Genomic DNA, 15,643 nt, shown 5'->3' with positions numbered 1-15,643 from the left:
TGAACATGCACCTGTGGAACGGTCATTAAGACACTAACAGCTTACAGACGGTAGGCAATTAAGGTCACAGTTATGAAAACGTAGGACACTAAAGAGGCCTTTCTACTGACTCTGAAAAACACCAAGATAATGATGCCCAGGGTCCCTGCTCATCTGTGTGAACGTGCCTTAGGCATGCTGCAAGAAGGCACGAGGACTGCAGATGTGGCCAGGGCAATAAATTGCAATGTCCGTACTGTGAGACGCCTAAGACAGCGCAACAGGGAGAAAGGACGGACAGCTGATCATCCTCGCAGTGGCAGACCATGTGTAACAACACCTGCACAGGATCGGTACATCTGAACATCATACCTGCAGGACAGGTACAGGATGGCAATAACAACTCCCCGAGTTACACCAGGAACGCACAATTCCTCCATCAGTGCTCAGACTGTCTGCAATAGGCTGAGAGAGGCTGGACTGAGGGCTTGTAGGCCTCAAGAGACATCACTGGCAATGGCACAAACCCACCATCGCTGGACCAGACAGGACTGGCAAAAAGTGCTCTTCACTGACGAGTCGCGGTTTTGTCTCACCAGGGGTGATGGTCGGATTTGTGTAGCGTCGAAGGAATGAGCGTTACACCGAAGCCTGTACTCTGGAGCGGGAGGTGGAGGGTCCGGCGATTTGGAGGTGGAGGGTCTGTCATGGTCTGGGGCGGTGTGTCACAGCATCATCGGACTGAGCTTGCTGTCATTGCAGGCAATCTCAATGCTGTGCGTTACAGGATAGACATCCTCTTCCCTCATGTGTTACCCATCCTGCAGGCTCATCCTGACATGACCCTCCAGCATGACAATGCCACCAGCCATACTGCTCATTCTGTGTGTGATTTCCTGCAAGACAGGAATGTCAGTGTTCTGCCATGGCCAGCAAAGAGCCCGTATCTCAATTCCATTGAGCACGTCTGGGACCTGTTGGATCAGAGGGTGAGGGTGAGGGCCATTCCCCCCAGAAATGTCCGGGAACTTGCAGGTGCCTTGGTGGAAGAGTGGGGTAACATCTCACAGCAAGAACTGGCAAATCTGGTGCAGTCCATTAGGAAGAGATGCACAGCAGTACTTAATGCAGCCGGTGGCCACACCAGATACTGACTGTTACTTTTGATGTTGACCCCCCTTTGTTCAGGGACACATTATTCAATTTTTGTTAGTTACATGTCTGTGGAACTTGTTCAGTTTATGTCTCAGTTGTTGAATCTTGTTATGTTCATACAAATATTTACACATGTTAATTTTGCTGAAAATAAATGCAGTTGATAGTGAGAGGACGTTTCTTTTTTTGCTGAGTTTATTAGGCCGTTTGAGTGTTTGGAAAAATTATGTTTAATAGTAAGCGTCATTTAAAAAATCTAGTTTACTTTAAATGCACAGATGTCTTACTCATTCCAGCTTCGACAAGAGCTGATCAATTCAATATGGGGATGCGCTACCGAAATGAACAAATAGCGGGAAACAACACAGTTAAGAATGACACATTCTCAGTATGTGAAAATAGAATGTTTAATATGAGAGATTTCAAAAATTTTGTATGTTCTAAATTCCAGGATGATATACTCATTTTGGCTTTTCATCGACTGTAGTAGAATTCGATGCACACTTTTCCATAATGCATTGGAAGAGGTGGGCTTCGAGTGATAGTCCCTAGTTCCCTTCAAGAACCAATAATAGACGACTTAATTGGGAAGATGCCCAAAGCTTCTGAGGTGGTGTTCAAATGTAGGCTAAGTAGTTTCAGTTCTCCTTTAAATTATCACGAGTATTGTATCGTAGGATACAGCTTTGAAAAATAAAATTAAAAATTAAAAAGTTGTTGCCCAAAGTGGTTCTGTTTACTCACTGAAAAGTGTTTCTTGACCTCTTGGCCTTTGTCAGAGCTTCTAAACGAAATACTAAATCATCTTTTGATTTCTGTATGTGTCGGCATCGGGGACTCGAGATGTAGCTGGGTTATTGATTTCACGTTAATCAGGCCTTTTGATTTGTTTTTGTTGTGTAGGCTAGGCTACCTATTTAAACCAATGGATCAAGCCTTAGCAGTCATTCTGATCTCATTCCCAATGATCAGTGCTTTAGCTTATTATGTTGCTGTCCAGCGCTTCTGAATTTGTGAAGCACCTGACTTAGTCTGTGCATTAGCCTTTCACTTTGAACATATGAAAAGTTTGTGTGTACTAAGCTATTTGCTTTAATCTATATATGTTACAGTACTCTGGTTTCAATAATAAATATGTTGAAATGGAACCAAATTATCTGCTTCTGTCTTCAGTCATTTTTAAATAGATAGATTTTATTTGACAGAGTCATTTAAATGTTAGTAGTAGCTAGTATCCTAGTCAAGGATGCATCAATGCAATACTGGCAACATGACATTTTGTTACGTAGTAAAAGTAAACCTTGAATTGAAGGTTTCAAATATCCCTCTAGTGGCAGGGTTGACCTATTTTAAGAAATGCCATTGAGTTGGTGGATATATGGTCTAAGATCTTTGATAGGCAGATGAAAAATTTGTTCCAGGGTATAATCACTGCCAACTGGTGAGGTTAACATAGGGTTAACATGTGCCATGTCATCTATTGGGACAAGCTACATTTTAGCGTTATGTCACGTGCAAGTAAATCTACGATTTTAATTCGCTGATAGGCATTTTAAACCAGAGAAACTGTTTAAATTTAAACGGTTGCTTATGTTCAAGTATGGCCCCCAAGATTGTAAGATTGTCCTTTTGATTGGTTAGTTATTGAATGACTACTGTAAAACTATTTCTAAGTCAGTGTGTAAATGTTGTTATGTACTGAAATTATGATGAGATTCGTTTTTTTAATCATCATTAATACATAATTTGCCATATTTTCATGACTGCTATTACTTATTTTGTTTGGGTGTGTTCCATTTTGCTGTAAATATTGTGTAAGGTGAGGATTCTGTAAAAAGAGTAAGACTATGTGAATAATAATTCCCCATTCCAAGTCCTGAGCATTTTTAGTCAACGGTGTGAGAAAGCTATACATTTCCATTGTTTCTTTATGTATTATTGCACTAACCGTTTGAACAGTTGTCACATGTCCCATCACCTCAACAGGAGAGACACTTGCTCCGGGGAGAAGCTGCTCTTAATCATTCAAAGTGGAAAACATAAAACTGAACTTAGATCAGCGTCAATGTGAGACTTCATCCAACTGCAGGAGGCTCTGCAGTGATCAGAAAGTCACAGCGCTAAACCACCATGCAAACGGAATATTCATGTCCGCACAATGTTTCCATGGACTGAATTACTCCAAGTGAACCTATTTAAACCCATGAGATCGAATAAAGAAAAAGAAAGTGTAAACTTGTAAACAATGTTGTTCTTGATTAAATTCCTACTAGAAAAATTATATAAAAAGCAAACCCATTGTGTTCTTCTTTTAATGTCTCACTTTTTTTAAATATACAATTTTGAATTCTTTCATGTGCCTGGAAGTAGATAGCAAGCTAGCCAACTTTGTTGAATAAGCATCAGCCAGAGTGTGACCGTGGCAATGATGGTTCAATGTTGGATCTCTCTATGGGGCTAATAAGGGACTGTCAATAAATTACACAATGTACAGAGGACAATATTTTAGTTTTCCCATTAAATCAATGATGTATATGAATTTTTACAATTTATAGTTGACTTGAGGTTTTAAGTATTTGAAACTAATGCCACCTCAATCAAACAATGAAATGTATTTATAAAGCCCTTCTTACATCAGCTGATGTCACAAAGTGCTGTACAGAAACCCAGCCTAAAACCCCAAACAGCAAGCACTGCAGGTGTAGAAGCACGGTGTCTAGGAAAAACACCCTGGAAAGGCTGGAACTTAGGAAGAAACCCAGAGAGGAACCGAGACCAAGTCTGCGTCTCTCACATGGATAGTCAGACCATTCCATAAAAATGGAGCACCATAGGAGAAAGCACTGCCTCCAGCTGTTTGCTTCGAAATTCTAGTGACAGTAAGGAGGCCTGCGTCTTGTGACCGTAGCGTATGTGTAGTAGGTATGTATGGCAAGACCAAATTGGAAAGATAGGTAGGAGCAAGCCTATGTAATGCTTTCTAGGTTAGCAGTACAATCCTGAAATCAGCCCTAGGCTTAACAGGAAGCCAGTGTAGAGAGGCTAGCACTGGAGTAATATGATCACATTTTTTGGTTCTAGTCAAGATTTTAGCAGCCGTGTTTAGCACTAACTGAAGTTTATTTCGTGCTTTATCTGGGTAGCCGGAAAGTAGAGCATTGCAGTAGATTAACCTAAAAGTGACAAAAGCATTGATACATTTTTATGCATAATTTTTGGACAGAAGGTTTCTGATTTTTGGAATGTTACGTAGATGGAAAAAAAGCTGTCCTTGAAACTTGATATGTTCGTCAAAAGAGAGATCAGGGTCCAGAGTAATGCCAAGGTCCTTCACAGTTTTATTTGAGACAACTGTACAACCATCAATATTAATTGTCAGATTCAAGAGAAGATTTCTTTGTTTCTTGGAACCTAGAACTAGCATCTCTGTTTTGTCCAAGTTTAAAAGTAGAACATTTGCCGCCATCCACTTCCTTATGTCTGAAACACAGGCTTCCAGGAAGGGCAATTTTGGGCTTCACCATGTTTCATGGAAATGTACAGCTGTGTGTCATCAACATATCAGTGAAAGTTAACATTATGTTTCCGAATGACATCACCAAGAGGTAAAATATATAGTGAAAACAATAGTGGTCCTAAAACATAGCCTTGAGGAACACCTACATTTACAGTTGATTTGTCAGAGGACAAACCATCTACAGAGACAAACTGATATCTTTCCGACAGATAAGATCAAAACCAGGCCAGAACTCGTCCGTGTAGACCAATTTGGGTTTCCAATCTCTCCAAAAGAATGTGGTGATCGATGATATCGAAAGCACCATTAAGGTCTAGGAGCACGAGGACAGATGCAGAGCCTCGTTCTGACACCATGAAAAAGGCATTTACCACCTTCACAAGTGCAGTCTCAGTGCTATGATGAGGTCTCAAACCAGACTGAAGCGTTTCGCATGCATTGTTTGTCCTCAGGAAGGCAGTGAGTTGCTGCGCAACAGTTTTTAAAAAATGTTTTGAGGGGAATGGGAGATTCGATATAGGCCGATAGTTTTTATATTTTCTGGGTCAAGGTTTGGCTTTTTCAAGAGAGGCTTTATTACTGCCACTTTTAGTGAGTTTGGTACACATCCGGTGGATAGAGAGACATTTATTATGTTCAACATAGGAGTGCCAAGCATAGGAGGCAGGTCTTTCAGTAGTGGTCCCGTGTGGCTCAGTTGGTAGAGCATGGCGCTTGCAACGCCAGGGTTGTGGATTCAATTCCCACGGGGGGACCAGGGTTCAATTCCCACAGGGGGGACCAGGGTGAATATGTATGAACTTTCCAATTTGTAAGTCGCTCTGGATAAGAGCGTCTGCTAAATGACTTAAATGTAGTTGGAATAGGGTCCAGTATGCAGCTTGAAGGTTTAGAGGCCATGACTATTTTCATCAGTGTGTCAAGAGATATAGTACTAAAAAACTTGAGTGTCTCCCTTGATCCTAGGTCCTGGCAGTGTTGTGCAGACTCAGGACAACTGAACTTTGGAAGAGTACGCAGATTTAAGAGGAGTCCGTAATTTGCTTTCTAATGATCATGATCTTTTCGTCAAAGTTGTTCATGAATTTGTCACTGCTGAAGTGAAAGCCATCCTCTCTTGGGGAATGCTGCTTTTTAGTTAACTTTGCGACAGTATCAAAAATAAATGTTGGATCGCTCTTATTTCCTCAATTAAGTTGGAAGAATAGGATGATCAAGCAGTGAGGGCTATTCGATACTGCACGGTACTGTCTTTCCAAGCTAGTCGGAAGACTTCCAGTTTGGTGTAGCGCCATTTCTGTTCCAATTTTCTGGAAGCTTGCGTCAGAGCTCGGGTATTTTCTGTATACCAGGGAGCTAGATTCTTTTGACAAATGTTTTTTGTTTTTAGGTGTGCGACTGAATCTAGGGTATTACGCAAGGTCAAATTGTGTTCCTCAGTCAGGTGATTGATTTTTGTACTCTGACGTCCTTGGGTAGGTGGAGGGAGTCTGGAAGGGCATCTAGGAATCTTTGGGTTGTCCGAGAATTTATAGCACTTCTTTTGATGATCCTTGGTTGGGGTCTGAGCAGATTATTTGTTGCGATTGCAAATGTAATAAAATGGTGGTCCGATAGTCCAGTATTATGAGGAAAAACATTAAGATCCACAACATTTATTCCACGGGACAAAACTAGGTCAGGGGTATGACTGTTGCAGTGAACAGGTCCTGAGACATGTTGGACAAAACCACTGAGTCGATCGATGATGGCTCCGAAAGCCTTTTGGAGTGGATCTGTGGACTTTTCCAGGTGAATATTAAAGTCACCAAAAATGTGAATATTATCTGCCATGACTACAAGGTCTGATAGGAATTCAGGGAACTCAGTGAGGAACGCTTTATATGGTCCAGAAGGCCTGAAAACAATAGCTATAAAAAGTGGTTGAGTAGGCTGCATAGATTTCATGACTAGAAGCTCAAAAGACGAAAACGCAGTCGCTTTTTTTGTAAATTGTAATTTGTTATCGTGAATATTAGCAACACCTCCGCCTTTGCGGGATGCGAGGGGGATATGGTCACTAGTGTAACCAGGAGGTGAGGCCTCATTTAACGCAGTAAATTCATCAGGCTTAAGCCATGTTTCAGTCAGTCCAATCACATCAAGATTATGATCAGTGATTAGTTCTTTGACTATAACTGCCTTGGAAGTGAGGGATCTACTATTAAGTAGCCCTATTTTGAGATGTGAGATATCACAATCTCTTTCAATAATGACAGGAATGGAAGAGGTCTTTATTCCAGTGAGATTGCTAATAATGACAGGAATGGAAGAGGTCTTTATTCCAGTGAGATTGCTAAGGCTAACACCCCCATGTTTAGTTTTGCCCAACCTAGATCGAGGCACAAACAAGGTCTCAACGGGGATAGCTGAGCTGACTACACTGACTGTGCTAGTGGCAGACTCCACTAAACTGGCAGGCTGGCTAACAGCCTGCTGCCTGGCCTGCACACTATCTCATTGTGGAGCTAGGGGAGTTAGAGCGCTGTCTATGTTCGCAGTTAAGATGAGAGCAGCCCCTCCAGCTAGGATGGAGTCCGCCACTCCTCAGCAGGCCAGGCTTGGTCCTGTTTGTGAGTGAGTCCCAGAAAGAGGGCCAATTATCTACAAATTCTATCTTTTGGGAGGGGCAGAAAACAGTTTTCAACCAGCGATTGAGTTGTGAGACTCTGAGGTAGAGCTCATCACTCCCCCTAACTGGGAGGGGACCAGAGACAATTACTTGATGCCGGCACATCTTTCGAGCTGATTTACACGCTGAAGCTATGTTGAGCTTGGTGACCTCTGACTGTTTCATCCTAACATCATTGGAGCCAACGTGGATAACAATATCCCTTACTTGCCAGTTTTAGCCTTAGCCAGCACAGCACCATCTTCAGATTTGCCTCAACATCGTTAGCCCTGCACCATGGTAAACAGTGTATGATCGCTGGATGATTAGTTTTAAGTCTAATACTGCGGGTAATGGAGTCGCCAATGACTAGGGTTTTCAATTTGTCAGAGCTAATGTTGGGAGGCTTCGCCATCTCAGACCCCGTAAAGGGAGGAGGAGAGACCAGAGAAGGCTCGGCCTCTGACTCCGACCCGTTGCTTAATGGGGAGAACCTGTTGAAAGTTTCTGTCGGCTGAATGAGCCACACCGGTTGAGCATTCCTACAGCATTTCCATCCAGAAGCCATGAGAAAATTGTCTGGCTGTGGGGACTGTGCGAGGGGATTTATACTACTATCTGTATTTACTGGTGGCACAGGTGCGGTTTCATCCTTTCCAACACTTAAATGACCCTTTCCTAACGATTGCGCCTGAAGCTGGCCTTGCAGCACAGCTATCCTCACCATAAGGCGATTGTTCTCCTGTATATTATGAGTACAGCGACTGCAATTAGAAGGCATAATGTTAATGTTAGTGATGGGTCGTTCGCGAACGAGTCGGCTCTAAGAGCCGGCTCTTATAGGTGAACGTTGGGAGCTGGCTCGCATATCAGAAAAGCCAAATCCATTTTTAAAAACAGTTAAAAAAATAAGATATGAATAATCAAAATATTTAAATGAATAGAATTAACACTAATTCAAAGAACGAAATAAATAATATTAAATAACAATAATAATAATATAGGCCTAAATACTCAAGCGCACATATATTCGTTCTGACTGTCTGCTCAGACTAACAGCCTCACCTGTTGTTCCTGTCAATCAGACATGCAGTGTCAACCAATGAACCAAAGGTGCGTGAGGGAGGACCGAGCCAACTCACTCACAGCCACGCACTTAGCAGCCGAGGAGAGAGAGGAAGGACAGCTGGGAAAACAGCAGCTGGAAAATGAGTTGGAAGCACAGTAGCATTTGGATGCATTTTAATAATGTAGACAATGTTAGAGCACAGTGTTAGAGAACAAAATCTCATATAAAGAGGGTTCTACGCACAACCTACACCGGCATATGCGAACTGTGCACCCAACTGTGAAGCTAGCTGTAGCGGAGCTTCGAGAAACTAGCGGGCCTGCTAGTGAATGTGGTGGAGCCAGCACCTCCACACGTGGAGATGTATCCACTCAGTCAAGTAGACCAATTCTGCGACCCACAGCAATGCAGTCTTCTATGGACCAGTTTATGCCAAAGTCTATGTCTGTAGCAAAACAAGGCCAAATTGATATTGCATTGGCTAAAATGATTGCCACCGATTTGCAGCCGTATTCGATCGTGGAGGACAGAGGTTTAACCTGTTTGGCGTGCAAGCCCGACGTCGGTACACTTATGACAACAGCCAGCTCAAAGTGCAGGGCGCGAAATTCAAAAGATTTTTTTTAAATATTTAACTTTCACACATTAACCTGTTGAGGATGGGGGCGCTGTTGTGACTATTTATGCTAATCGTGTAATTTTTGAAACGGCTTCCCACAAAATCCTTGATCGTACAATATGCATATTATTATTATTATTGGATAGAAAACAGTCTATAGTTTCTATAGGAGTTGAAATTTTGTCTCTAAGTGGAACAGAGCCCATTCTACAGCAATTTCCCTGACATGGAGTCAGATTTCAGAAATTTTGGCCACTGTTCTGGAGTCAGTTAAAAGGGCACTGTTATTGCTATGACTATACGGACACTGCTTACGTCTTCCCCTGGATGCCTTTACGTGATGACGATTTCAATGGGGTCGATTGCGCGTTCACAGGCACTATAAATTAAAAAACCCTGTAGCTAGCAAGTCTGTTCCAAGCGTTAGTTTAGCCTGTTATATTTCTCCGGTCATCTTTTTACTCGTTATAGGAGTTAAAAACATCATAAGGTAGTTAATTTAAAGCGTTTTATAGCAATTTATATCCGTTTAGTGCGATTTTGGGACATTTATTTTTGAAACGCTGTGAATAGCTGGGCACGCTTTTCAGTTCATCCCGAACGCAGTTGGCATTTCCACATGGCAAGAGGACAGCTTTCCACCAAAAGACGATTACTCCCAAGAAAGGATCCTTTGCCCAAGATACTGATGGAAGAACAGCTCAAAGTAGGACATTTTTATTATGATAAATCGTGTTTCTGTCGAAAAATGTTAGTGGCTTAGGACGCCATGTTTTTTGACGTAGCTTCGCTTGGCGCAAATTGTATTGAAAAGTAAGGATAATTTAAAAAATGTAATTCCGCAATTGTATTAAGAATTAAATTGTCTATCAATCCCTGTCCACCCTATATTTTTTAGTCACGTTTATGAGTATTTATGTATAAGAGTAGATCACTGTCTAAGTGGCGCAAGGACATTTTCTGACCAGCTGAGCTACATTTCACATTGTCTAACCATGATTTTGGTGGCTAAATATAAACATTTTCGATCAAACTCTATATGGATTGTGTAATATGATGTTACAGGAGTGTCATCGGAAGAATTCTGAGAAGGTTAGTGAAAAAATTAATATATTTTGGCGATGTTGACTTTTATCGCTCACTTTGGCTAGAATCAATGCTGGGCTGCTATGTGCTATGTGCTATGCTAATATAACGATTTATTGTGTTTTCGCTGTAAGACACTTAGAAAATCTGAAATATTGTCTGTATTCACAGGATCTGTGTCTTTCGATTAGTGTATGCTGTGTATTTTTACGAAATGTTTTATGATTAGTAGTTAGGTAAACACGTTGCTCATTGTAATTATTCTAGTCCATTTGTGACGGTGGGTGCAATTGTAACCTATGCCATCTACCTGAAATATGCACTTTTTTCTAACAAAACCTATCCCATACCATAAATATGTTATCAGACTGTCATCTGATGAGTTTTTTTGTTGGTTAGGGGCTATAAATATCTTAGTTTAGCCGAATTGGTGATAGCTACTGGTGTTGGTGGACAAATAAAAGATGGTGGATTATGCTAATGTGTTTTTAGGTAATAGATGTACATCTTTACATATTGTGTCTTCCCTGTAAAACATTTTAAAAATCGGACATGTTGACTGGATTCACAAGATCTGTGTCTTTCATTAGCTGTATTGGACTTTAATGTGTGAAAGTTAAATATTTAAAAAATATATTTTTTTTGAATTTCGCGGCACTGGTTTTTCAGTGGGGGGGGGGGGGGGGTGTGCCGCTAGCGGCACGCTCATCCTAGACAGGTTAACAAGTCCAAGACACCAGATGAAAGGTACACATCTTGTGAATCAAGCCAACATGTCCGATTTTTTAAATGTTTTACAGGGAAGACACAATATGTAAATCTATTAGCTAACCACGTTAGCAAAAGACACCACTATTTTTACTCCATCAGTTTTTCACTACATCAGTAGCTATCACAAATTCGACCAAATAAAGATATAAATAGCCACTAACCAAGAAACAACTTCATCAGATGACAGTCTGATAACATATTTATTGTATAGCATATGTTTTGTTAGAAAAATGTGCATATTTCAGGTATAAATCATAGTTTACATTGCAGCTACAGTCAGAAATTGCACCGAAAGCAGACAGAAAAATTACAGACACCAACGTCAAATAACCAAATACTCATCATAAAACATTTCTGAAAAATACATAGTGTACAGCAATTGAAAGACAGGCATCTTGTGATTCCAGACAATATTTCCGATTTATCAAGTGTTTTACAGCGAAAACACAATATAGCGTTATATTAGCTTAGCACAATAGCAAACATAACAACAGCATTGATTCAAGGCAAAAATAGCTATAACGTATAAACCACCAAAATATATTAATTGTTTCACTAACCTTCTCAGAATTCTTCAGATGACAGTCCTGTAACATCATATTACACAATGCATATAGAGTTTGTTCGAAAATGTGCATATTTAGCAGCACAAATCGTGCTTATACAATGAGAATAGTGTCCATAACGTCAAGCAATCTGTCCGGCGCCATCTTGTAAAGGCACCTTTTCTTATCGAAAACTATTCATAAACTTGACTAAAATAATACAGGTTGGACAGCAATTGAAAGACAAATTAGTTCTTAATGCAATCTCTGAATTACATTTTTAAAATTAACCTTACGGCGCAATACAGGCTGCGATAACGCAAGGCTACACTGCAGGAAATGGCGTCTTATGCATTTGACATTTTTCAAAACAACAATGAATTATCAGCATAAATAGTTCTTACTTTTCAATGAACTCCCATCAGAATCTTGGGAAATGTGTCCTTTGTCCAAAAGAATCGTTGCTAGGTTGGAGAACGTCGTCTTCAACGTTGCAATTAGCAGTAAACAATAGCCATGTGGGCCAGAGATACCCAACTTCCTAAAACGTCACAAAAATAAATACCCGAAAATCGCAATATACTGACATAAACTGATATAATTTGGTTTAAAATAACAACATTACGATGTCTTCAACACCTATATCGAATAAAAACAGAGCCGGATATATCTAGGAGCTAATACGGGAGCTTCTAAAATGACATGCCAAGACCCTCCCTGCGTCAGAGCGAAGAGTGGAAAGATGGGACACTTTATAACCATTGGGACCTACGTTGTCACGTTCCTGACCTGTTTTCTCTTGTTTTGTATGTGTTTATTGGTCAGGGCGTGAGCTGGGTGGGCATTTCTATGTGTTGTGTTTCTATGTTGGGTTAAAGGGTTAATTGACCTTGTATGGCTCTCAATCAGAGACAGGTGTTTTCGTTTTCCTCTGATTGAGAGACATACATAGGGAGGTTGTTTCTCACTGTTTGTTTGTGGGTGATTGTCGCTGTGTCTATGTCGATGTTCTATGTTGCATGTATGCACTAGTTCATTCTTAGCTTCACGTTCGTCAGTTTTGTTAGTTTGTTAAAGTGGTTTCGTTTTGTGTTGGTTCTCTTCTAAATAAAAGATGTTCTTTTCACGCGCTGCGCCTTGGTCCTCACTCTCTACCTTTGACGATCGTGACATACGTAGAAACTCCATTTCAACTTTCCCTATTCGCTGACACCCAGTGGAAGGCGTATGCAGTGCATCTCAACCAATAGAGGACAGGCAAATTAATACACAGGTCTCAGAACAGCCAGCAAAATTCTGCATTCTGACATACACATAGGAAAATTGCTCTAAGTCCAGTTCTGTTTCACCCACAGATATAATTAAAACGGTTTTAGAAACTAGAGCATGTTTTCTATCCAATAGTAATAATAATATGCATATTGTACGAGCAAGAATTGAGTACGAGGCCTTTTTGAAATGGGCACCTTTTATCTGGCTACTCAATACTGCCCCTTGAGCCCAAAGAGGTTAAGAACTTATAGCAATAATCTAAATGCAATGTGCACAATTCTAAGCAGGAAAACCCTTTCAAAATCACTTATTCCACAACTGTACGAGAGCAGACAGGATTCAGTGAGGGAGAGAGTCCAAAAAGCTACTGCAGTTTGCCTTACCACTGACTGCTGGACATCAAGGGTAACTTCTTAATTTTCGGTTAAATGTCACTTCATTTAAGATTTTTTTTATGTCTAGCTGTCTTCTGGACTGCTTTGAGTTCAGCGACAGACACACCTCAGAGAACTTGGCAGAGGAACTGTTGAGAATGGCAAGTAGATGGAAAAGTGGTCTGTTGTGTTAGCGACAATGCAGCTAACTTAACCAAAGCCACGAACATCTTAAAATGGACCCATCATCCATGTCTTGCCCACAGAATCAACCTGATTGTAAGAGACGCTCTGAAGGTCATGAAGCCCACTGTGGACAAAGTGAAGTCAGCTGTGGAATACTTCCACAGGAGCGCTATAGGTGCTCTACACAACGCCAGATGGGGATGCCTGAGGCCTAAACAAGACTGCACTACAAGGTGGAACTCAACATTTTATATGTTGAAGCGGTTTCTTGAGTTAAAGGATGCCATCATCTCTACCCTGGCCATTGTCAATGCACCTGTTGATTCTCTGACCCAAGAGGAATGGGAGGTGGTGGAGGAGGTGTGCAGAGTCATTGAACCCTTTGAGCAGGTCACTGTGGAGATCAGTGGAGAGTAGTAAGCAGTTATTACTACATCATTATTTAATCCAGTATTGTATATGTATATGAGCGTTAGATGAGAATGTAGTATCAGTAGACAAAACATAAACCTAAACTAATAAGTGTTACTGTTCTCTCTTTTCAGCTATGTGACAGCCTCAAAAAATGATACTCCTGTGTAAGGGTCTGCAGCGAATCACAGCCAGCCACCAGAGAGAAGCAAATGTAACCACAGGACATGTGACAGAGTTGGACACCCTATGTTCTTCAATGGACAGAAAGTTCCACAGAATGGAATATAATCACATGCTATCAGAAACCGCTGGTTTAAGAAGTTAGCCTTCAGTGATGTCAGAGCGATTGATGAGGCTCCTCAAAGAATAACCTCAGCAGCAGGGAGGGACAGCCCCAGCAGTCAGCTGGCTCAGGCACTAGGGCAACAGGAAGAAGAGGGAGCAGATGGAGCAGAAGCACCAGCAGTAGTGCCACAAACGTCTACTGTTTGGATGCTGCTTGACGAGAGAGCAACTGGGGATGTAGCACAAAGGAATCCCTTAGCAGATGCCATAATGGAGGTCCGATCCTATTTGGAGGAGCCCCTCCTCCAAAGATCTGCAGATCCTCTGAGCTGCCGTCTACCCACGGCTTACTAAAGTCATGACAGGGAGACTCTGGATAGTGGCCACATCCTTTCCCTCTGAGAGGGACTTCTCGAAAACGGGACAAATAATTACTGAGAGAAGAAACCGCATCAGACCCTCAAAAGTGAGGCAGCTTGCATTTCTGAATGGGAATCTCTCATAAAAGCAAAATATGGACAGCATTGCTGTGTGCTGCTGGTAATAACATGGCAATAAAGAAGAGAGAAAAGAGGGACCAGTTTAATGTTTTAAGTGTGCTGCTGGTTATAACATGTCAATAAAGAAGAGAGAAAAGAGGGACCAGTTTAATGTTTTAAGTGGGATGCTGGTTATAGCATGTCAATAAAGAAGAGAGAAAAGAGGGGCCAGTTTAATGTTTTAAGTGGGATGCTGCAGTGTTGCACATTGTTATTTATTTTTATTTGATATGGTGCAATACTCTATTATGCTGTTCCGATTGTAATCCCTTTGAATGGTTGGATTTATATGCATTTTGTTTATATACATTAAAAAAGTTATAATTCAAATGCACATGTGTAATAGCATGCTTCTTTATTACATTTATTTCAATTTGTGGGATGCTGCAGTTTTGCAAATTGTTATATATTTATCTTTGATATGATGCAATATTCTATTATGCTGTTCAGATTGTATTAGTTTTGAATGGTTAGATGTATATGCACCTTGTTTATATACATTAAAAAGCTATACTTTAAATGTGTCACGATCGTGTGGCGGATTGATGGACCAAAACGCAGCTTTTGGAAAGTAAGCCATCTTCTTTTATTTTTAAAGATGACGAAAAATAAACACGACACGAAACACTTTAACAAAACGAACAAAACAACAAACGACCGTGAAGCTAAATAACGTTGTGCACTTACACACACAGGCTACAAACGTTCTGACATAGACAATTACCCACAACCAATGAGAGCCCATGGCTACCCTAAATAAGGCTCCCAATCAGAGACAACCGAAATCAGCTGTCTCTAATTGGGAACTCATTCAGGTAACCATAGACTCTCCTAGACCACTAAACATACATAGACAACACTAGACACATGTACTCCACACAAACCCATATACTATACAACAACCCCTTTACCATAAAAAACACCCAAAACCAACAAAACACAAACATTCCCCATGTCACACCCTGACCTAACTAAAATAATAAAGAAAACAAAGAATACTAAGGCCAGGGCGTGACATAACCCCCCCCTTAAGGTGCGAACTCCGGGCGCACCATTACACAGTCTAGGGGAGGGTCTGGGTGGGCTTCCATCCACGGTGGCGGCTCCGGCTCTGGTCGTGGTCCCCACGTCACCACAGTCCCTAACCACCTCCTTAGCTTCCTCAAAATGACCCCTCTCCAC

Source organism: Salvelinus fontinalis, chromosome 35, assembly GCF_029448725.1.
Source record: "Salvelinus fontinalis isolate EN_2023a chromosome 35, ASM2944872v1, whole genome shotgun sequence".
In the NCBI taxonomy this organism is placed as follows: Eukaryota; Metazoa; Chordata; class Actinopteri; order Salmoniformes; family Salmonidae; genus Salvelinus; species Salvelinus fontinalis.
Note: the sequence above shows the minus strand (reverse complement) of the source record.